The sequence below is a fragment of the Festucalex cinctus genome, chromosome 13 (genome assembly GCF_051991245.1).
Source record: "Festucalex cinctus isolate MCC-2025b chromosome 13, RoL_Fcin_1.0, whole genome shotgun sequence".
NCBI lineage: Eukaryota > Metazoa > Chordata > Actinopteri > Syngnathiformes > Syngnathidae > Festucalex > Festucalex cinctus.
In genome coordinates, this window is record NC_135423.1 from 25,348,970 (window position 1) to 25,373,975 (window position 25,006).

Below are 25,006 nucleotides of genomic sequence, written 5' to 3' on the forward strand. Positions count from 1 at the left end.
CCTTCCTGGGGGGGGGGGGGGGGGGGGGGGGGGGGGGGGGGGGGGGGGGGCTCCTGTGTGGTGCTGCCCCACTTAGTCTCAGTAAAAGGAACAAGGGACAGTACCTGCAGATTACATCCCAAAGGCATGGGCTCCACATGGACTGCAGACTTTTACATTTGATTTGCACGGCAATGCCTACGGCCCAATTCTGATATAGTCCTCTATAGTCCACCCAATCATGTTTGTTTGTTTACATTGGCCGTGACCAATTTGGAATGCTAAATAAAATAAAAATAATCCAACAGCAGCAACAAAAAAACATTTATTCACATCACCACAGAGTAAGTAAGCCATTTAGAGATCCAACAAATTCGAGTCCAGGCTCCGGCCTTCCTGGGTGGAGTCCCCATGCCCATCTCCCCATGCCCGCGTGGGTCTTCTCCGGGTACTCCGGTCTCCTCCCACATTCCAAAGACATGCATGGCAAGTTAATTGGGCACTCCGAATTGTCCCTAGGTTTGCTTGTGAGTGTGGATGGTTGTTCGTCTCTGTGTGCCCTGCGATTGGCTGGCAACCAGTCCAGAGTGTCCCCCGCCTATTGCCCAGAGCCAGCTGAGATAGGCGCCAGCACCCCCCGTGACCCTTGTGAGGAATAAGTGGTCAAGAAAATGGATGGATTATATTGTTGTTTTATTTTACAAATGAAATGTAATGAGTAACAAATGAACATCCTCACAAAACAGCAACAATAGCTTAACATTTCCAGCCACTGCATTCAGTGCTTCTTAACCATACTAGAAATAGAAGAATTGATTCTTATATGCATCGTGATGCAACTGTTCAGTGATCTTTGCATATTCACATTTCACTGTCAGTGTTAACCCATTTTCCTCTCTGTCAACTATTTTAATAAAAATCCACCTATATGAAGTTTATATTCTCTTTCTGAAATGCCATAATATGCCACAAGATGTCATCAAAGTGCGGTATATTAGGAAAGTTGTACATTGGCATCCAGGAGGTATGTTGACATGAGACAGTTTAGTTTTAGTTATTAGTCATGTAGCACATTCAGCATTAGAAAGAAAGAAAGAAAGAAAGAAAGGGAAGAAAGAAAGAAAGAAAGCGGTTCTGGACAGGCAGTCAGTGACCGCTGTTCAGCCCGGTTCAAAACAAACCATGCAGTCAAATTAATTTCTTTGCTGTAACGTATTCTTCGTAAGCAACATTCCTCTTCACAATATTCAAAATGGCGCACGGGAGAGACAATAGTCAAGTCAAGTCAACTTTATTTATGTAGCACATTCAGCATTAGAAAGAAAGAAAGAAATAAAGAAAGAAAGAAAGAAAGAAAGCGGTTCTGGACAGACAGTCAGTGACCGCTGTTCAGCCCGGTTCAAAACAAACCATGCAGTCAAATTCATTTCTTTGCTGTAACGTATTCTTCGTAAGCAATATTGCTCTTCACAATATTCAAAATGGCGCACGGGAGAGACAATAGTCAAGTCAAGTCAAGTCATCTTTATTTAAGTAGCACATTCAGCATTAAACTCAGTTTTAAATGACCAGAAGTACATAGTTCTTATAAGCCCAGCAGCTGACGGCACTGGAAGCATTTATTTGAAAAGAAGGCATGTGTCAAGACCACGGACTTCCATATGAATGGGGACTAAAAATGCCGCTGACTCACTGTCGTGAGAAGCAAAGTCACTGGTGGCCATCATACTTTGCTACTCGGTTGAATACACTCTAAAAATGGTTGGGTCAAAAAGGGACTGACCCAACTTTTTTGGGTTATTTAATTAACCCAAACAGTTGGGTCAAATGAATAATCCACAAACCAACCCAAGGTTAAATGAATAACCCCAAAACAACCCAAAAATTGGGTTGATTTCTAGTTTTTTGTTCTAGTTTTTAGATTTCTAGTGGCGATGGTTAATTATTTACCTAATTCAATCAATCAGTTAGTCAACTAACCCCCAAAAGTTGGGTCAAATGAATAACCCAACCCAAAGGGTTGATTTGTGGGTTATTTGGCACAACTTTATGAGCTAAATACCTGGGTCGATTCATTTTTGACTCACTTCAATTTTATGGACTAAATACCCCAGAAAGTTGGGTCAAATGAATATCCCACACAGCACCCAATTTTGGGGTTAATTGTGGGCTATTAATTTAATTTGAACGAACTTTTATGGGTGGTTAAATAACTAAAAAAAAAAAAAAGTTGGGTTGGTCCATTCTTGACCCAATTTGAGTATTTTTTTTTTTACCCAACTGGTTTTAGAGTGTACATTGATTTCTCTGGCAGTGACTCAAGTGGGCTGTGTTCAAGCCCCCAATGGCGCAAAACACCTGTTTCAAATTGTGCCGAGTTGTGCATCTGCAAAAAATACCAAAACAAAGTCTAGCCCGCCCCTGTGCAGATTTATACCACACCTCGAGCCAGACTTGCTTTGGTCATGAAAACAGAGCCCAGAACGGTTGAACTGAAGGCAGTTGAGTTTTTACTGGATTTTTGTCCCTGTTCTTTTCTTTTGTCTCTTGATCACCTCAAATCTGTCTTTTCTACCAGTTTTTTTTTTTATTCTGTACATTTGCAATGGGCTAGAATAGAATACGTATGCGCACACGCACACACACATGCACACATTCATTTCTTAAGCACCTAAAACTGATATACATAGTCAAAAACAATAGAAAACATTGTCTGCATGATGCACAGCTTCCACAGCGTTGCTGCGCAGCAGACCCCTGGAGTGATGAAGCCATTCTTCAAAGGTCTTGTATCGTCTTGCATTCAATGAACGATGCTCTACACTTTTTGAGGCAAATATTCTATTTAGATGTCAGCAAATGGGTTTTAAATAGTATTTGCAGTATAAATTCACATAGACCCACAATCTTAATGTTGGTGTATGAGGTATTAAACACTGGGTAATGTTTTTGAATACAGTACTTTTTCAATATATTTTTTAAACTGTACATCAAACAAAAGTACTGCATAAGGGTGATTGTGTGAGCTGACGACATACTGTACTGTAGTTTCTTGGTTGTACCAGCAGATGGGGAAAGTAATTGTCTTCATTGGGTAGACAGTAGTGAGGTTTCAAACAGTGGGAGAGGATGCACTTTTCACTGTGTGAGCCGTGTGTAATTTTTCCACACGAGATTCATGTTTAAAAGCTTTGATGAGAATTGAACATGCAGTTATCAATTTCCAGTGTAATGTCCTTAAATCATTTATATATATATATATATATATATATATATATATATATATATATATATATATATATATATATATATATATATATATATATATATATATATATATATATATATATATATATATATATATATATATATATATATATATATATAATAACTAACGTATTATTTGATGAGTACATAAACAATTGTGTGGCATGCCCTTATTTGATCTACACATTTTCATTTACTATTCTAAAGAGGCACATGTTTATTGCAAACATTTTCAAAACATGCTTATAGAGAGGTGAATAAAATTAAATACATTCTGTTACAAAAATGTAACAAAATTGCAGCATTGATAAGTGCACACATTGTGTTTTGCCGAACTAAAAAGGTACAGTTTGATCTACTGGCATTTTCCTTTCTCATCTTGAATTCCAAAATCTCAAACTCCTTTTTTTTTCGTGTGTGCACAGATTTGACATAGAAACATACCCTGCGTCCCCCCTCCACATCCGTGTCCCATTACCTTGTACAGCGTAAGCGGGAAATGATTTCCTTCCCTATCCGTCGTCCCCCTCGCAACCCCCCACTCCTCCCTCCCCGCCCCCTCTTCCCTCCCCTCTGCTACACAGTGTAAACACAGTGTTCCAGAGGAATGTTGGACTCCCTGACCTCCATTGCAGTTCACTCGGTTCAGCCTGGCCGTGCTGTGCTCCGGCATCAGCAGTAAGCAAGCGGCAGCCCCCTCCCACACCCGCGCCTGCCCCCCTCCAGAGCCCCTTCATCCACTCTCCCGCTCTTCTTCTTCTTTGCACCACCTTCTCATTCTGCCTTGGCTCTTCCTCCTCCTTTTTTCAGTGACCGCAACCCCACACAGTCTCCAACCAGTGCCCATAAGCCCTCTTTCTTCTTTTTGTTTAGTTTCTCCATCTTGTTGTATTCTGTCTCAGACTGATCAGAGCAAAATGTGGGCAATGCATGTAGATTGAATCTGCATAATCTGATCATGGCTGCAAATAGCAAATACACACCTCATTCTAAAGCCAATGTGTGCAATACCTTCTACAGACTAACCCCCATCCGCCAAAATTTGAGTTGACCCCTAATACTCCACCAAAAGCGTTCTGCAGTTCCTAAACAGCTCGAGGTTGTGATATCTCTGTGGACTACAAGTGCATCCGGCTGATCAGCGGTTCGATTCCAAACGTGTCAAGATGGCCACAGCAGATTTGTTCAACTTAGTCTGCCTGGTTGCCATGCTTAAATTGTGCTTCAGTTCACTGGGTTTGCAGTCTGACTGAGATTATAAATAAATGAAGGCAGGCGGTCATTGCAGGTCATGCTTAGCATCAGCCTCATGCGTATCTGTAATACACACTGGTGTCCTGAAGGCTACATGAGGACTGCCACATCACAGACGGCAGATCAGCAGATTAGTTTTATAGCCAGGCAGCAGGTCTGCCTGCCTCACAAACTCAACAGTAGGTTGCATCATCCTCTTGATTAATGAGAACCAACTCCACTCAAATTCGGAAAACATAAACCTGCATATGTTTTTCTATATAAAATCACTTTCCTCTTATTGTTCTGCACTTTTGTGCATCAATTGATCCTTGTAATTAGTATTTTCTGTGATCGCCCACTATAAACATTGTTTTTGCCGCTCTTCAGTGATAACATAGATGAGGCCTGCACCTCTGTTACAAAGCAGACAGTATCTAGCTGAATGTACAGTACTCAGTTTCACTCTGAACGTGTAGTTGTAAGCACACTGACGTCCAAAACGTATGGTTGACTCAAGATGATGGAAAAAGGTGTTCTGCCGCCCTCTGCTGGCAGAGATGCCAATATTTATTGCAGTTTGTGAAAACGCACCATATTGGATAGAAATACATCAGGTACACTAAACAATTAATCATTTACAGGGAAGAGACAATTTTCACGCTCAGCTTTAAGTGATACTGACCACGAGTTATTTGTTTTAGTTTGTGACTCCGGTTTTAGTTTGCAGTGGTGCAAAAGGGCACTGAATCAATAGTTGGATTATAAGTTCTGCCTCAGCAGTCTAACAACACTCAGGTGGTTCAACGGTAGTATAAATCGAACACTTTTGTACAACGAGCACAACATTCTACACTCAGCAACAGGAAGCAGTGGGAGCTGATAGTGCCCCAATAAAATAATGCACATATTTTTGCAAATTTTAAAAAGTTTGAATTTTGTTTGTGGAACATTACGGACCTAAGAGAGACAACTCGGGCAGAGAAAATGTGCGGAGAGGAATGAGGTAGGGAGCGCGAGAGAGGGAAGCAGATGGCTGGAAATATAGCCTGCTAAATTATTCAGCTAGGCTGGAGTCTGGAGATAGATGGATGGATATGAGCTGGCAGTGAATGCTGCGAGGAAAGTGGCTCTAAACACAGTGATTGCCTTTTGAGATGAAGAAATGTAATTGCATCAGGTCAGGGAACCAATTTTTGCAGAGGAATTAAACATCATGTATTAAATGAATGGAAACCTGGCTGTGTGTACAAAGCTACAAATGATAAATACATATACTGTATAGAAAGCCTTCAATAAAATTGGGGAAAGTCTGAATTTTATTATAGCTGTTGCTGTGATTTATCTTATTTTTTGTTTTGTTTTGCTGGTTTTCAAATTCCATTTTATTATATAAAATACAAAAAGTAGTAAATTATAATTGAACAGTTGCTTAGAAAGTAACAAAAGTAAACATGATATTTTTTGAAAAGTCCTTGCACACACATTTTCCTCCTGAATTTAAATCTAACATATTTCCATGTGCAATCAACAAAGGTACTTACAAATATTTGCATTGACACATACATGCTTTGTTTTCACCATAGTTCATATGTGCCATCAGTAAGTATTTACTCTGCATTTCTAATTGTTACCTATTTGCTTTGTGCATCACAATTCATGTGTATTGTACATGAATATCTAGGACTATTCATAGACTCACACACACAAACACACATATGCACGAAGACTCCAGAGTGGAGGGCTCCGGGGAAATAGAGCAGTGAGGAAGCTACGTGCCTTCGCCAAGCAAGCAAGGTCTGTCTGGTGCCATGGAAACCAGTGCAGATTACCCCATCCTCTCTCAGCAAGCAAGGAAAAGTGAGGTGGACATGCACACGTTCACAAACGCACACACATGCGAGACTCTCATCAATGTGCTTGTATTGTATGTGCAGACTTACAAGTTTGTGTAAGATCATTTGAATACGCGGACTGTATATTTTTGCAGCATCTAAAATTACAAACATAACATTTCTATGCTTGTGATGAAGCAAAATGTATCTGAATCGACAGGTTCGAATGGCAGAGATAGCGAGAATGAAAAACAAGGAGGGAGGGCGTTGGTCACGTGATGAATGTGAGAATGCTGCAAGGTTGAGATGTGTAAGGAGACCCAAGACACACGTAAAGCTAAATAAGTATGGGGGATATTTCGCAGGTGTTGGAGAGTTTTCCATATTCTTGATAGCAAACGCACAAATAGTGTAAGCTCCATCACTCTTGCAGTGCTATTGCAGATCAATAAAAACGCACTACTCTTGATCAACAACTCGTATTTAAAGTACAGTCCATTGCCAAAGTCAATAATTTATATACAGTAATCACTCTTCATCGTCTGGCTTATTTCTCAGAACTCAAATCTGCGATATAGAAATGCAGCCTAGGCACACTATTATAGCATTTACGGTAATTCTTTTTGTTGTCTTTAAACACACTTAAAACGATACAATTTCCAGGGCTGGACTGGCCATCCGGCATATAGGGCAGATGCCCGATGGACTGGCCTCTTTTGCGGCTGATGCAGTGCTTTTTAATTATTATTTTCCTACATTTTACCCCAAGCAACTGGCCCACAATTTAGAGAGACTAGCTTGGTAATCCATTTCGAATATAGCTCTCAAACTGAAACATCATCGATAAACATCAATGGCAGAACAACATGGTAGGCAGAAATCGGGCTGGGCGCCTAAGACAAAATGCCCGGGACAATTTCTTTTTGTGCTAGTCCAGCCCTGGATGCAAACATGTATAAGGAAAGAGCAACATCAATGAATAACATGAAAACATATAAACACAGTAAAAATATATACTCACACCAGCAAAGCTTTTTCATTTTTTTCCGTTTCAAGTCTTGTCTTATTAATAAAAATTTGACAAAGTTGTCAGGTGTTGAAATTGACTGTCAAAAATGTTCCACCTGCATTTCACTGAAATACAACTGTGCATTAGCATAGTCATAGCCCTTCTACATCAGTAACTTCTTGTTTTTTGTTCCGAACATGGTTGTGGTCAGTTGCGTTTCTTATTTTGTATACCTGGTGACTCCACCAATGCTGTTTTGGAACTGTAGTGCAAACCCAAGTCAGGATGCCGCTCCACTAACTTGATTAGATTAGATGCAACATAATATTACAAATAGAGCCACACCTACTACAGACTGCCTACCAGGGCATTGTTAAAGAGAAAGTCAACCTTGAAAATTTCTTGACAATGTTATATGTGACCTCACTAGTGTAAACATGACATTCTGATTAATATTTAATATTTGTGGAATGTGAGTTATGCAGCAAAATCCAGCCGTTTTTATCCATCTCAAGGGGTGGGCATTTTGCCACTTGTTGTCGACCGAAGATGACATCACAGTTACTCAGGTCTCAGGCAACGACCAATCACAGCTCACCTGTTTTCTGAAGCTGAGCTTTGATTGGTTGTTACCTGAGACCTGAGCAACTGTGATGTCATTTTCACTCGACAAAAAGGCCGCCTTCTGATTTTGATAAAAACTGCTGGATTTTGCTGCTTAACTCATATTCCATAAATGTAATATTAATCAGAATGTCGTGCTTAGATTAGTGAGGTCACATATAACATATTATTGTCAAGTAATGTTTAAGGTTCGACTAGACTTCGTTCTTGCAGCTCGAGCGTGGGTAGGGTGGTACCAATGATTCATTTTTTCTTTTTCTTCAGTGGCAGCAATGTTGAATGCATAAAATAACTTTTTTTTGGTCCCATACAGTGATTCTAAACTGTTGGGTCAAGACCCAAAGTGGGTCCCAGGCCCATTTTGGGTGGGTCATGGACAGCTACGGTAGTTAAAAAATAAATGCATACAGACTTTTTTTTTTTTTTTTTTTTTTTTTTTTTTTTTTTCCAGAACAGTACTCAGGCATACTAAGTTCCCACATAATACATGTGATATTGGGGAAGACTCAGGAAGTGCTACTCACTTGTGCTTATAGTCACTACTAGTTCCTATTGTGTATTTTGATACCTGTAGGTGTTGTGTCCTTGCTTGTGTAAAACACATTGCATTGCCTTGTGTATAAAATGTCTTATAGAAATAAAACAGCCTTGCCTTACTACAGCGCAGCTCAGCTTTTGGCTCGTCAAAGCTAGCAATATTCTTTTGGCTGTATGTCACACTCATTTGAAACAGAAATCTAACACACAAGTGTACATTTGTACATGTAAATATTTATTATTCTTGACTTGTATAAAATGGGTTGCAACTTTGCAACAATTTTAAGATGAAGTGTATTCACCTCCCAATAGTGATTCACCTCCCAATAGTGTTTGTCCTTAGAATTACATGAAATGGTAGTTTTACTTTTCTGTAATTTGTCTTGCCATTTGTTCATAAAATACGTATTTTGCGTAGAACACACAATAAAATTAATTCAAAAATGGAAATGAAATTAGACAACAATATTCAGTTGCAGGAAAAAGTCCCAATAAAGATATGTGGTTGTACTTCTGTTCAAAGAATGCAGTGAAGTGGAAAACACCACACCCCTGTATGTATGTACAGTACATATATATGTATGTTTGAATGTACTGTATGTAGCTACGTATATGTATACTGTATGGCAGAAGCACTGACAACCTAAATTGTAATGTTTCTTCAATAACAATATTTATTTATTGCGAACAGTCTCTTCATTCCGTTGTACTTCTATTGACTCGACTGTTTCCAGTAGTGTATTTTTATATTAGATTACAATGGTGGTGGTATTAAGAGGCAGATTAGGGTTTGTTCCCATTTAAAACCCAGGTAACCAATCACAGCCCATTGACAAAATGGGCGGCTCGAAATAGGTGAGGAAAAAAAAAAATCAAATTAGTAGTGACGCAGTACTGAATCTTCTGAATTTCTGATCATGTAAATGCATCAAAAGATTATTGTCCACTTCTATGTGAAGGCTGCAGCATTGCAGGAGCAGTAATGCATGGATGAGCTTGGGTAATAACTGGATTTAAAAGAAGACTCCTAATATATTTAAAAAAAAAAAAAAAAAAAAAAAAAAAAAAAGAAGAAGAAGAAGAAGTAAGAGAGATGAAGATAAAATGTCCCCAGCAGTAGACGAGAATTGGGATATAGAGGTGGTGCACAGAAAACAATGGAGGCACCTGAGGTCAGTAAAGAAAGATTCTAGCTACTTCAAATGACTGAGACACAGCCATCTTCCACAGACGCCAGCTCAAACTCGGGATGAACCCATCTCTCTCTCTCTCTCTCTCTCTCTCTCTCTCTCTCTCTCTCTCTCTCTCTCTCTCTCTCTCTCTCTCTCTCTCTCTTCTCTCTCTCTCTCTCTCTCTCTCTCTCTCTCTCTCTCTCTCTCTCTCTCTCTCTCTCTCTCTCTCTCTCTCTCTCTCTCTCTCTCTCCCTCCTCCTTCTCCTCTCTGTGTCATAAACCTTTACAGGCTTTCCAGCCAATTTACTATGACTGCTTCTGGTCATATAGTCAATTCTTCATTCTTTTGTCTCATTTTGGAGTCATTAACGACGGCTATATGCTTGTGAACACGCGTTTGAAAAGCTTTCTCCTCAAGAAACGCAAATCTTTAAGGATCACTGCCACGACCGTGATATCCGAAGACTGAATATACTTGTCGAAAATACTTGACATACACTATATGCTAAGGCAATATCATCCATCCATTATCTGAACCGCTTATCCTCCATTGAGTCTTATTTTACATGATCTGTTGAAATCAGACAAAAGGGGCTTTTGTCCTGCCATATGAAAGCACATTCATGTGGACGTCGTGCTGCATACTGCAGTGCGACGAGAGCAGTCAGGGCCTGTTCAAGGGCAGCATATGGTAATGCACAGAGGAGAATAACACTTCATTGCTCACACTATTGCCAACAATTCAACAAGCTTTAGTGTCATTAAAATACCATTAGTACTCTTGTGTCCATCTGGCCTGTAAATTTCTCAGTGATCCTTTTGATTCAAATAATTACTCAGATACGCTAATATTGAAATAGTTTGGCCTCCACAAAGGATAGTTAATTCTAGTAGTGACAATGCAAAATATACATTTTGGGTTTGTAGTTGTGTAGATAAAAAAAAAAAAAAAAAAGGAAGCGGTGACACTTTTCTTTGTTGTGTCACTTTCTCATTAACTCATTCACTCCCAGTCATTTTGACTGAAGCAACCCCCTTCACTCTCGGCTGTTTTAGAATATTGTGTTCTATTGCTATAAAAACATGGAACCTACCAAAAGAAAGATTAAAGTCTCCTTTCATCAGGAAAAAAAGTATATTTCTATCTGTTTCCGTTTTGCAGCAATTAGCATCAGAATATAGCTAAGTTTCATCATTATTCACATTCCAAGTGAAAACACTGGCAAAAAGAGCTTTTTTGCAACATGGCCCTGGTTGAGCTCCTATACTCTGCTTCCACCTGCTGGCTGTTTTGTAATAACTCCCATTGCTTCAACCGTTCTCTGCAATTGAGAGGCTGCATGAAGCCTGATATCGATCCTCACCTGTGTTGGCTGAGGGAGACATGAAAAACAAGGCTGGATAAGGGTCACCGAGGACCAGGGTTGAGAACTACTGGGTTAGAAGACCACCCATGCAAAATATCTGAGCTAAAGTAATAATGTTTTCAGCTCAACATCCAGTATGTTGTAGTATAAAAAAAAATGTAAACGTATAAATCCGTCTTTCGGACACGCAAAACATTTAAAATAGAATGTATTTATATGTTTTTGGGAGCAAATGAGTTAATCTTCACAATATTTGGACATGTGATACTTTTAATTGAAAGTTTAATCGGCACTGATGGTTTGCTTTGCCGTACAGCTTTATTTTTTTAATTAAAGAGCTCAGCAGTACACATAAGCAAGTAAGTCACTAGTCAAGAATTAGTTATTAGTAATTCCATAATTACAAACAGCGCTCGAAAACGAATACCTCTCTGTCAGTCAAATAAATAGATAAACATGAAAATGAAATGAATTAAAACAGATTGTTGTTTCTGTAAAGGCTATGTAGTACAGCTCGATAGTGGATCTCACTTTATTGTGTAAATGGTCATTTGTTGTGGATTTATTGTATAGGACAGAAATTCCCAAGGGCCAGACACTCGAAAGTTTGAATTTGAAGAAGCAAAATGAATTGGCTGTGTAGCTTTTAAGTTCTGAAAGACTTGTGAGGAAAGAGATAACTGCACAACGAGAGGTGATCCAATTCTGACTGTGTGGGAAATACGTAATTGGCGGGTGGATGCAATTTAATACGTGCCAGCAATTTCTTCCAGAATAACAAAATATCCACTGTGAATTTTGTAGCATGTGGTGTATGATTAAATGCAACAGTAAAGAGCAGACATGTTAGTTTTTTTGCATTAACATATTATAGCAATGTCCACATCACGGAAAGCCATCTTCAGACTTCACGTGGGTGCAATCACAATTTACAATTGATCAAACGTTTACATGAAGACATATATGAATAATAATAATGGGTGCTATGTCGTGCTACTTCAAAACCCATGCATACTCCTCAAGAACTGAGATTTCTTGATTTTGCAAGGTCAGTGGTAAGTGATATTGGGTCTGGTTCTCAATGTCTCCTCTCATTCATCTCAACAATGCCTTTATGGACCTTGCTTTGTGCCCTGGAGCGAGGTTATGTAGGAACAAAACAAAAAACATCCACACTCTGTTGCCACAAAGTTGGAAGCTTAGATTTATCGTCTACAACTTTGTGTGCCTGCTGTGAAAAATAGCTCACCTGGTGACACAACTGGATAGAATATCAGGAAAAGACAACGGATTGACAGCAAATGCAAATCTTTTTTATGGTTCTCAGGCTAAAATTCTATCCACTAATCACCACACTTACTTGGATTGGTCATTTCTGCTCAAGTGAATTGTAAATATAGTATGCACATTGACATTGAATATGAAATATGCACTACTTAAGCTCCAAACAGTGTTTTCTGTACTCATAACTATGGGTCTAACAGCAGCGAGGAGTGTTAAGGAGGCAGAGAATACAAGGCCAATGTGAGATTTGGATAATACGGTTCATACTTCCAACCTATTCCAATTAAAAAAACAATTAGATTTATGGCACCATTATATGTAGTCACATTTTTGCTTTGCGATTGAGACTTGTGAGGTTTGTTACAATGTGTGATACGGCACCCCAAACTGTTTTGTCCTTGTGTGCTGCAGCAGCCAACATTTTGTGGTCATCACGAAAGCCTGAAAAATACTGACTGATGGAGCTTTCATCAGATGCCTGACATGTAGCCCAAAATAAGACCAATCATGACATCCAGCACAGGATCTAAAATGTTGCCTTTGCAATACAACAAAACAAACACATGCTGCAGTGTTTCCAAACCTTTATTGACATAACATGTATGTACTTGCTACATGTACATGCATGAATGGCAACAGGTTTGTTGTACGTTCTGCCATCTATTGGAAGAGCATTAAACATGTTCTGCCTGTCACTATACGTCGTTAGCATAGATGGATGAACACAGATACAGATATTTGGAATTTAAAAATAAAAAATACATTTATTATTTATTCATTTTCTGACAAATTAAGGGAAATTAGAATAGAAATTCACACCACACTCCTGATGTTTTTTCTACTATGGCACCCTGGCTGGGAATTATTGGTGTATTTAACAGTGTGATTATTGTGGTTGCACATCATCATCATAGCAGATATTTCTGCCCGACACAAGGCAGCCAACTCAAATTACACACAAAATTATAATCACTGTTAAAATCAACACCCTCCTTAAACTATTATTCAAAATTGAGTATTATCATCCTCATGCAGGCATAATTTTTCATTGGACTCTTTTATTCAATAACTAGTATCTACTATTAGAGTGTGAAAGTGTCATCATAGAGTACACCCAACACATTTTAGTCTTCTGTCTGTGCCTCAGAAATAAGTGAAACAATGGCACGGATGTTGAGGTTCCCGGTTTTCTCCTCTCTATTCAACACAGCAGCTGCACAGGCAAAAGGAGAGGCATCATTACAGTGAAGCGGGGTCTGTTAATAGGTTGAGTACGTGGGGGGCCGACGGGGTCTGCAGAGGGCTGATGAGAGGGGAGAGGAGAAAATCAGGAGAACGATGCCAGGTCAGAGCTCAGGGAAGTGTTTTTGTGTGGGTGGAGCTCGCTGAGGAAGAATGGACTGAGTACAGCGCAAGACGTTTCCCACAACTTTTCCTTTATGTGATTTTCGTTGTTGTTGCAATTATATTATTTTCTGTAGTTAAAACAATTGTATTTGACTTTGTATTTGGAATGGTATTGAGGTATATTTCACAGCATGCTGTATATGTGTAATTAGGTGATAAAGTATGGCGTATGGAGGGCTACAGCTATTGAATATTTTGCCATTCGACTATCCTACAGAAATTATATTGACTATCCGGTAGTCAGATGATTAAAAAAAAATATACATTTCTATCTATACATTTTTGGCTTAGTTTTAACCAAGTAAATGTTAAGTGTACTTGTAAGTATACTGAAACATTTAAAACTAAAAATTAAAACTAAAACATTTAAAACAAAAAATTAAAACTAAAACATTTAAAACTAAAAAACATTAAAAACTAAAAACTAAAACAAACTAAAAATTTACATACTGTAGTATATAGGCCTACTTAGAATGTACTTGTACGTTTTAAATATTTTTAATGTATCATGCTATTTGTGGTTGTACTACATTTTGATTGTACCACATTATTGTTTGGATTACACTTTTGGCAGAAATTAAAAACATCCTCCTAATGTCCAACTTGACACAGAATGTTATACTCCGACAATTAGATATAAAAGTTCACATTTTGACAAGGATATCGACTATTTAATGTCATAGTTGGCTTTCTTTAGTCATAATATCCATGGAAAAGAGCAGGAGACATACCTACGTATTATTTTATTAAATTTATTGGGTGAAATTATGGTTTATAGCAAAAACAGGGCAATTATATGTAGTTCAAGTATATAGTTTAAGTGAAACAGTTTTCTTTGTGTGGTATACTGAGTAATTGATACAAATATACTTTCTAAATGTTTATTTGAAACACATCTGAAATTTTACATGACTAGCAACTGAACAATTGTGACATATTCTATAAATATTACATTTTTGCAAAACTGAGCCCCTCACTCATAGCCTACTTCAAATGTTCTCTTCAAAAGAGGTGTTGGTTTAAAGTTGAAAACGGTCATTACATCGGCATTGACACTTGTGCTTCCTTATTTTCAACGAGTACTTTATGGGGCGAAGCTTCGAAAAAAATGTGTGTACTTTTTCTGAGGCTTTGCTTAAATTATTAATTAAGGCCCTCCACACAATGCGGCTGGACTGCCTAGAGGTTAAGTTGGCCACCTTTGGTTTCAGAGTATCCCTGTCAATTCATCACTGGGTGATTTGCTGTGAACTAAACTGTGGACATAAGTATACTTTCAAGTACAGTATATTTAAAGCCCCAGTGTGTAGCTCACGACCGCCATCTATCGGTCAAACAAGACAATGCAATGATTTTAAGCACACAAACTACGGTGTCCCAGAGAGACCATACTTCGCCAGCCTACCAGCGATTTCACCAGAACAGAAGCGCAAACGACTTCTGGTATTCCCTCGAGTGATGACGTAAGTGAATTGCATTTGTTAGACATACTGTACAGATCCCTAAATTTGTGATTTAGCCATTTAATTTCAGAATTTATTTTTTTGTGGCATTGTTAGGAAATACTGTACGTCAGCTAACGCTAATGGCTATCTATGTTCATATTTGTTCGTGCAACTAAACCATGCAACAGTGATCAAACAGTTATGTTATATGTTTTATAGACATTTGGACCATCTCAAAGAGGGCGAGGGAGACGACGAGGAAGAGAACGCGGTGTCTTGGTAACGTACAACTATGTCAGCATGGAAAAATAATCCATTCGAGCATGCATGTGAATGGCTCAAAACATACCTTTGCTTGGAATATGTGGTATTTAGATTACATCGTTTGCTGATATGTTTAGTATATCGTACAAAATAATGGTGTTAACTAAACTACACATCTGCAACTCAGACTCGTAAATACGGCTTTTTTCCCCCCGTGTCTTGTTGCTACCAACCACTCAGAAAAGTGCTGCTGTAGCGAGTAGTGACGGGAGTCGGAGGCGGAGTGTTGAAGTCCGGAGCCAAAGACTGGCGTTTTATTGACATCAGCTTCTCAGTGTTAACAGCAACAACAACTCACTCTGCGCGAGGCTCACAGACCTACTAACATCTCGTCCTTGTATCCTTTCATCCTTTCATCCTAACAAACTCCTCCCACCCGGAACTCCCCCTTCGTCCCAACGTTCCGTGGGTGAATTATGTTCCAATCACTACACAAACCCCCCCAGAATTCACCCACAATCAAACTCCGGATGACGGGGCGGCAAAACTGCCCGACCCCTGCGGGTACAGGACCCAGGGAGCGAGGGCGGGAGTGACACAGCAGAAACACCAGAACAGTCCCGCGCACCAACTGGCGGGGATGCAGGAACAACTGGAAGGGACCCCACACGGTCCACAAGGCGCAGCCCAGGGGGGCTGCCGCGGTGGGGGGCGCGGGGCACGTCCAAGGGTCCGGCCAGGTCAACATGAGCCGGTTTAACTTGCAACCCGGTGTCGGAGCCCCGAAGCGACTGGTGTCACGGTCGGAAGCCTGGTCGGCCGCCATCCGGGAAAAGTCGAGGCCCAGCTGTACCGTGTTGACGGATGCCCTGGACAGACAATCCGCAACCCAGTTGTCCTTGCCAGCAATATGTCGGCTGTCCGTGGTGTATTCAGATATGAACGATAGCTGGCGCTGTTGCCGCGCGGACCACGGCTCGGACAACTTCGACATGGAGAAGGTGAGGGGCTTGTGATCGACGAAGACCGTGAACTCACGGACCTCCAGGATGAAGCGGAAGTGGCGGATCGCCAGCCAGACAGCAAGGAGCTCCCTGTCGAACGTGCTGTACTTGCGCTCCCGAGGGACTAACCGGCGGCTGAAAAAGGCGAGCGGCTGCCACGCACCTTCGACGCGCTGCTCCAAAACGGCCCCGACGGCAAAATCGGATGCGTCAGTAGTGAGGGTGACCGGGGCATCCGGGTGCGGGTGGGCCAACAAGGCCGCTCGGGACAGCGCAGCTTTCGTCTCTTCAAAAGCCTTGACTCTCACATCGGTCCAGTCGACTGCACGGTTAGGAGCCACACCCTTAAGTGCGTCGTAAAGCGGGTGCATCACATGGGCAGCGTGGCGGATGAACCTGTGGTAAAAAGTCACCATCCCGAGGAACTCCCGGGGACCCTGGGCCGTCCGGGGTCGAGGAAAAGCGGCAACAGCTTCCACTTTTGCCGAGAGCGGGGTGGCGCCGTCCTCGTTGATGAGGTGGCCAAGGAATTGGATGGAGGGCACACCAAAGACACATTTAACTCGGTTAATAATCAGTCCAGCCTGGCTGAGCTTGGAGAAAAGCTGCCGGAGGTGTGAAAGTTGTTCTCCGATGGAAGAGCTGGCCACTAGGATGTCATCCAAGTAGACGAAGAGGAACGGCATGTCCCGGAGAACAGAGTCCATGAGACTGGGCCGCGTTTTTAAGGCCGAATGGCATCCTGAGAAACTCGAACAGTCCGAAAGGTGTTATCACAGCAGTCTTAGGCACATCGGCGGGGTGTACCGGAACTTGGTGATAGCCCCGTACCAAGTCCACCTTGGAAAACACCTTCGCACCTGCCAGGTGGGCAGAGAAGTCCTCTATGTGCGGGACCGGATAGCGATCGTGCGTCGTGGCACCATTGAGGCGGCGATAGTCTCCACACGGTCGCCAGCCGCCGTCCGACTTCGGAACCATGTGGCGAGGCGAGGCCCACGGGCTGTCCGAACGACCAATTATGCCAAGGCGTTCCATGTTGGCGAATTCGGACTTAGCTGTGGCCAATCTATCAGGGCTGAGGCGTCGGGCCTTAGCGTGAACCGGCGGGCCCACGGTCTCGATGTGGTGCTTGACCCCATGCTTGGTAGAAGTGGCTGCAAATGTAGGCGTGGTCAGGCTGGGGAATTCTCCAAGAAGCCGCGTGAACACGTCGTCATCTGAGAGCAGGCTGGCGAGGCCCTCAAACGTCTCCACATCACACCCACAAGCAACAGTGGAAAACGTCAAAGCGTCCAGCAGGCGGCCATTTTTGACATCCACCAGTAGACTGTGGGCCCACAAAAAGTCCGCGCCAAGAAGGGGAAAAGAAATGTCCGCAGTGACAAAGTCCCAAGTGAACATACATCCACTGTCTTAGTGTCGTAGGTCCGGATAGGTGTATCGTTGACCGCTGACAGGTGCGGGCCGTGAGTGCCCCCGACAGCATCTTCAGCCGAGGCAGGCAACACGCTTCTGCGGGCGCCAGAGTCACAAAGGAATTTGAGTCTGGAGAGGGTGTCCATGACAAACAGCAGCCGGCACTCACAGCTGCAACTGAGTGGAGGTGTTGCCGTTTCCCGACGCAACAAAGGAGCAAGGGGCGCGGCACCACTTCGCCTTGGTTCCAAAACGTGCGTGAAAATACCATAAGCCAGGGGCTGATCGGCCATCCACGGCAGCGCGTGCCTTATGAGGTGCCGTTGCGGTCGCCGGGACTGGGAAGGCGCCTGCAGAGGCTAAGACCTCGTGGTTGTAACGCTGGGTGGCCAGGAAAAAACGGTCAGCTTCCTCCGCCAGAGCACGTGGCTCGGAGATGGTAGTATTCGCTAGCGCTGTCTGGACATGAGGAGGCATGTGGCGCAGAAACAGTCCAATAAACAAAAAGTTCGGCTCCTCCGCGCCAAGCAGGTTCAGCATTTTTTCCATTAGTTCGGACGGCCCTGGATGGCGAAAAGGCGTCGAGCCCGTTCCGGCTGTGACAGCTCGAAGGTCTTAAGGAGGTACGCTTTGAGCCCCGCGTACATATCCCGTGCCGGGGGAGAGGTGATAAAACTCACGGCTCTGGCCGCCGTGGAGCTCCCGAGCGCGGCCACGACGTAGTAGTAGCGCGTGGAATCGTCCGTAATTCCCCGGATGGCAAACTGAGCTTCAGCTTGTACAAACCACGTCGCCGCGGCCGACTCCCAAAACTCCGGTAACTTGAGATCAGCGGAGTTCGCCATGTCGCTCAATTCGATCAAATTATCAGCCTCGGAAACGTCAACGAGGTGGATGTCGGGGTCACCAATGTAGCGAGTAGTGACGGGAGTCGGAGGCGGAGTGTTGAAGTCCGGAGCCAAAGACTGGCGTTTTATTGACATCAGCTTCTCAGTGTTAACAGCAACAACAACTCACTCTGCGCGAGGCTCACAGACCTACTAACATCTCGTCCTTTTATCCTTTCATCCTTTCATCCTTTCATCCTAACAAACTCCTCCCACCCGGAGCTCCCCCTTCGTCCCAACGTTCCGTGGGTGAATTATGTTCCAATCACTACACTGCTTACAAAAACATTTGAAACTCTTTACTCAGATATCGATTTGTCACCATGTTGAACAATTTCACCTAATAAATATCACTAAGCAACTTAATTAGTTTTGATTGAAGATACAACAGCTTCCTTGTACTTCGATGTGCAGGAATTTACATGGCTTTCACAAATAGTCTTGCTCATGTAATGTGTACTTAATTGGCTCAGTGACTTTCAGTTCATTGTTTGGTACCTCATCTGACATACAATTGTTACCTTCTTGCAGAGACTCGTACAGGAAATGACCATGGAGGACCATGAAGATATCCAAGTCCAGCTGATAAACTGACACCAAGAAATACTTTTTTAAACATTGCTGGCACATCAGCACCGCCATGATTTTCCTGTACCTGGATCCCAGACTTCAGTACCTTGGTGGACTTGTGGCAAATAAGTGACACTTTCCCAGATCCTCGAGGACAATACAAAGGTTTTTTACCTGGCATATAATTACTCCATGTATGACACTGGTTTGTTGTAGTTTGTATAACTTGTATATTGTTGTTGTGTGTTAATTTGTACATTTTGAATAACTAAAAAATACTATTTCATTTGAGGTCAACATGCAGTGTTCATTCGACACCTAACCTAACACTATTTTACATGTCCAGAAATGTAAAACATCAAAAGCCTGGAGAATTATTATAAATGCTTGCAATGACAAGGAATTCTTCATTGGCCAATGAATGTAAGGTACAGTACATGAAAATGAATAAATAAAATAAGGTAAAATAAAAGTCTACATGAAATGAACATATTAACTAAAAAAAAATAAAATGCCGTTAGAATATAATGAGTTATATGAATTGCAGTTGGTCCAGAAATTTACCAATACGTTGTGCATTTCAATATATGGAAAATAGACATACAGGTTTGGGCCAAAAGTAGTGTTACAGAGCAGGTATGTGTTGTACACAGCTAAAATATCTGATTACCTCAATACCATGATGTTTTTTTTTTTTCTGACATTGTCCCCCATTAACATTGCAACATTCCTCAAACTCTCCTGAACACATAGTGTGACCTGGAACGCTACTTTTCGCCTACTCTATGATGTTGTTGGAAGGGTTGTCCATTGATTGTGTGAACAGACTGCAGTAATAATGAAGTCACTTGAATGTTTGCTGGTTTTATTAAGTTTGACATGCTCCACCTTGACTGCACAAGTACATGTTATGGAGTGAGGGCATGTTCCCACTGACGATGATATCATATTCTTCAAAGGCTTGCTGAGGAAAGTGAGGGAGGAGTCACTCCATGGCTTCAGACACCTGGTCAGCAGGTCCTGTGTAAAACAAGTGGTGCATGTACATGTGACCATTCCGTATTCCTTCACACAAAAATTTAATGTAGTGTGTAATACCGTCCATATGTAAATGACATACCAAAACCTCGGCTGACTTCAGTTTGTTGCAGCTCAGATATGGTAGGTGGAGATACTGGTGGTACAACACCGAAGCCTTCTGGGGTCCTCCATCCGAAGTGTCCTCATTCGGGGCATTCCAATTTGGCTGCTGACTCTCCCGTTGATATTTTTTTTCTTGCAGGTCGGTGATGTATTTAAATGGTGCATGAATGCTTGTATACATCAGAATATGGTTCTGGAACCCCTCAAGTTTGGGTGTTGATCTAGTGTGACACAAACAATTACACAATGGACCAGTACACACTTGAGTGAGAGAGTTCAGACTCGAGCAGTACTTACGGTACAGCCAGCAGTTAAGTCCAGAAAGTTATTCCCTGCCGAAAATTAATTTCAAGAACACTATTTTCACCAAACACAACGAAAAATAATCATTTTCAACTCCTCCACTAATACAGTATGCTTTAGATTCTCAATTGAAGTTATGGGCAAATATACCTCCGAAATCACAGTTACACTACATTACACAATAACTTGCGCATTTACTCTGAATATGACCTGCCAGTGGGAATCTTTTTTTTTTTTTTTTTCAAAAGCAAAGCAAAGTAACTACATAACGAAATCGTTCGAGTGGTGTGGAGTTGCTAATCAACAGCTATAGTGATCGTAAAACAATGGTACGAACATCGTATTAATTAGTACAGTGCATACTTTTTCTCTCGCTCTCAAAACGTAAACACAAATGTACTCTTACTTACCGGTCAAGTAGAAAGTAGTCGAAGGCACCGGCACTTCCCAAACCTCGTCTGTTCCTCATTTCTCTCCATCTGGCAAATGCGGCTACAATATAAACTCTTGTTTTGTCGCGCTGAAATAAAATAAATTCCCAAAGCAATTGTGATGCTTGATAATGCTCTCTTCGGGGACCGGAAACTCTTCTTCTTCGTTTATATGCGGTTGCCACACAAACCGGAAGTGCGTCTGCAAAGGCGTTCCAAAAACGCGTTAAGAAATGGATGCTGAAATTTGACATTGACGGCACCCGTAGCAGAAAGATGGCGGCGAAACATGGCGGACACTAGAAGGCGTGGCGCGGCCATGTAAAATAATTAGTGATTTCTAGCCTTACCGTTATATTTAAAAAAAAAAAAAAAAAAAAAAAAAAGTACGTTTATGCGATACAACATATCTTTTTACTTCCTACTAACACAAACATTTTTTTTTTAATGAATGAATTATTATTTCACCACTAGATGCCACTGTATAATGCTGAGTGTACCTTATAGTGTACTTAAATATATCATAAAGTATACTTGAAAGTATTGATTAAGTATACATATTAATATACTTTATAATATAGGCTACTTAAGTTTGATCTGATTTAATCGTTATTTATCTGGAACAATTACAAAAAATATAAGCAAAAAAGCTCATGCAAAAGTGTTCGGTTCAAGAAGGGGCAGAAGGAAGCCAAAGCTTATCACTTCCTACCTCCTCCTTATAATCCAAATCATTACCGCGAAGAACTTGTTTACTCAGAAACATATAAAATAAAACAAAATACAAGTAAGTATACTTTTAATTGTAGGCCTACTAAAATGGGCCAATTTAGTCCCAAGGAGTTTACTTGAAGTTTACTTTTCATACAAGAATAAGTACACTTGAAAAATAAACTTAAACTTAAAAAAAATAAATAAAAAATAAATAAATAAAAATTAAAAAAAAAAAGAAAAAAAAAGAAAAGAAAAATAAACTTAGGTGTACTTCAGTATACGCTATGTTATGTACAACTTAAAGTATACTACTTTTTGGTAAGCATCTTCCGAGCCTACTTGATAAGCGGTTATCTGCTGCCCGCTAACGCTGGAAACAAGCACTGGATTCTACAACGTCAGCATATTTTGAGAATTTATAGCATCCTTAATTAGCGATTGAACATAATTTCAGGATGGCGTGTTGGTGTTGGTGCAGGCAACAGTTTGTGATGGCAATTTAAACTGCACGCAACTATCCAACTTCCACATGCGCTTCCACGAACAATTTCAAAATAAAAGCATACCAAGACACTTGATGTGCATATGTTATTGTATTTGATAAGATTCTTGTTAAGCCACAGTGTGTACTTTTTAGTGTCATCTAGTGGTAATAATTCATTGCATTTAACAATACACTATTGATTTAAAAAATATGCAAAAGTCTCATGATTTCGGGCTCCTGTCATTTGTCACCTTCTGCTTTTCTCTCAAAGCTTTTATTAGCTTTTTTTTTTTTTTTTTTTTTAATAGCTTCTCCCCCTAGCCGCTCTTGTTAGCCACTCCAGCCTATCGCTCTGTCTAAAGCCTGGTTCACACGGCAAGATTTTAAAATTGTCGGCCGATTTCCAATCTTTGACAGACACCACACGCGAAGAGAAAAAAATCACGGGAGTTCCAGTTTTGCACGTACCGTGCGTGGTGTGCGGCCACACTGCACAATCAACACACTCCACACGAGCAGAGTTCATTCAAGAATGTGACGGGAAGTCTCGCAAAACCTCTCGAGATTAAACGTGGCTTCCGAGTCATCAACATGAGTCGATCCTGGTTTTCAGCCGAAAAAGCTGCATAAAAAGAAAAGGCGTTATTTAAAGGAGTGTAAATGGGCACTGGCGAGACATCGCTTGCCCTCGGCTCAGTGCTGGCGGCGCGGGTTGGCGTTTATTTGTGGAGAGTGTGTGCGTGTAAAAAAAAAACAACAACAAATAATTAAAAAACTAAAAAGAGTGTAATAGCGCTAGCACGGACTTTCTGCTGCGTCATGACTGTTTTGATTTTGGATTCCCCACCGGCTTCCTCGCTGGCTCGCTTTCTGATTGGCTGCACATCACTGTCAATCTGCTGCGCGGAGCGAAATCGGGCCAAAAGATCCAACATGTTGGATATGCCCGATTTCAAGTCGGGGGTCCTTCCGAGCGCCGATATTGGGAGGCGTCGTGTGTGGTGAAAATACACACGGCAGGATTATCTGTGAAGATTATCGCTTGCGTCTCGGCGCGTCCTTACGATTGTCGGGAGGGGAAATTCGGGCCTAAAATCGGGCCAATTCTCCTGCCGTGTGAACCAGGCTTAACTCCAGCTAACCGTTCTTGTTAGCCGCTTGGACTAAATCCGTCTCGCATGGTCTTTCAGTATTGCTAGCAAGGCTTCATACTGGCTGGTAATTGGTGGTAGGCTTGTGGGTCTTTCTGAGCCACCAAAGTGTGCATGCTTCTAATGCATGCGCTTTGGCTGCATTCTATGCTATAGCGACATCTAGTGGTTACTTATTACACACTGTGACTTTAAATTGAACTTCTCACCATGTTGGCAGCGTATTACCATTGTGTATAGCAGAGGTGTCCAAACTACGGCCCGGGGGCCACTTGCGGCCCACCGTCCATTTTTCAGTGGCCCGCGACATATGCTAAAAATGGCATTTGACTCAGCTCAAATAAAATAAACAAAACAAAAATGTTTGGAGATGGTCAAAGTAAGAAGGGAGGGTATCGAAAAACAGGTGCCATTAAAGTTTATTTTAGTTAACTAAAACTAATGAAAAAAACAAACTAAAATTCACAAAACAACATTGTTACCGAAATACAATAAAAACAAAAATGCTTATTTAAAAACAAAAACTAACTGAAACTACATTTTATGTTTACAAAACTAACTAAAACTAACTATAATTTGTCATGTTTTGGTTTTGTGGGGGTGGGATTTTGTTTTCTTTTGGTGTTTTTGGTTGTTTGTCATGTGTTCCTTGTCTCTTCCCCTGTCCCGTTATGTCTAACCAGGTCCACCTGAGTGTGTCTTCCCTTCCCACTGTGTTGACCAATCAGCTCCCCAAGCCTCTTGTATCTTGCCCAGGTGTCTGTTGTTTTCTCGTTACCATGTGTATTTAGTTACCCTGCTTTATTTCAGTTCTTGTTGAGTCATTGTTGTTGTTCCTGTTGCTGTCCCTGTTTTCCATGCCATGCCTTGTGTGTTTTTGACCTTGTTAATTTTTCCATAGTACCTTATTTACATTTTTTTGTTAATTAAATCCCCTTTTTTACTTGCATCCCTACCGTGCCCTGTTTTTGTTGCCCCCTGCATCTGGGTCCTGCCTCCAACACCCCCCCCATCGTGACAGAATGTCTCAACCATACATGGACCCAGCGGGGGCAAGGTCCGAAATGGAGCCCTGGCGGAAAGAGGCGCTCGAAGCCGGCGCCCGAGCCATTGCCGTGCTAAAGGAAGCCCTGTCTTTGGTCGGTGGCGCCAGGAGTGCCGGGTTGGACAGGCCTCAAGCCCCTGAACCTTGTCTTCTGCCGCCTCTCGCCCCTGAACCTTGTCTGCTGCCGCCTCTCGCCCCTGAACCTTGTCTGCTGCCGCCTCTCGCCCCTGAACCTTGTCTGCTGCCGCCTCTCGCCCCTGAACCTTGTCTGCTGCCGCCTCTCGCCCCTGAACCTTGTCTGCTGAGGCCTCTCGCCCCTGAAGCCCGTCTTCTGCCGCCTCTCGCCCCTGAACCCCGTCTTCTGCCGCCTCTCGCCCCTGAACCTCGTCTGCTGCCGCCTCTCGCCCCTGAGCCTCGTCTGCTGCCGCCTCT

At 41.8% G+C, this 25,006-nt stretch overlaps 1 long non-coding RNA gene across 7 annotated transcripts in view; it reads left to right on the plus strand.

The window, feature by feature from the left end:
- LOC144033802 (uncharacterized) overlaps positions 1–25,006 on the plus strand; it is a 118,306-nt gene that overhangs the window by 12,940 nt on the left and 80,360 nt on the right. The window lies entirely within an intron of this gene.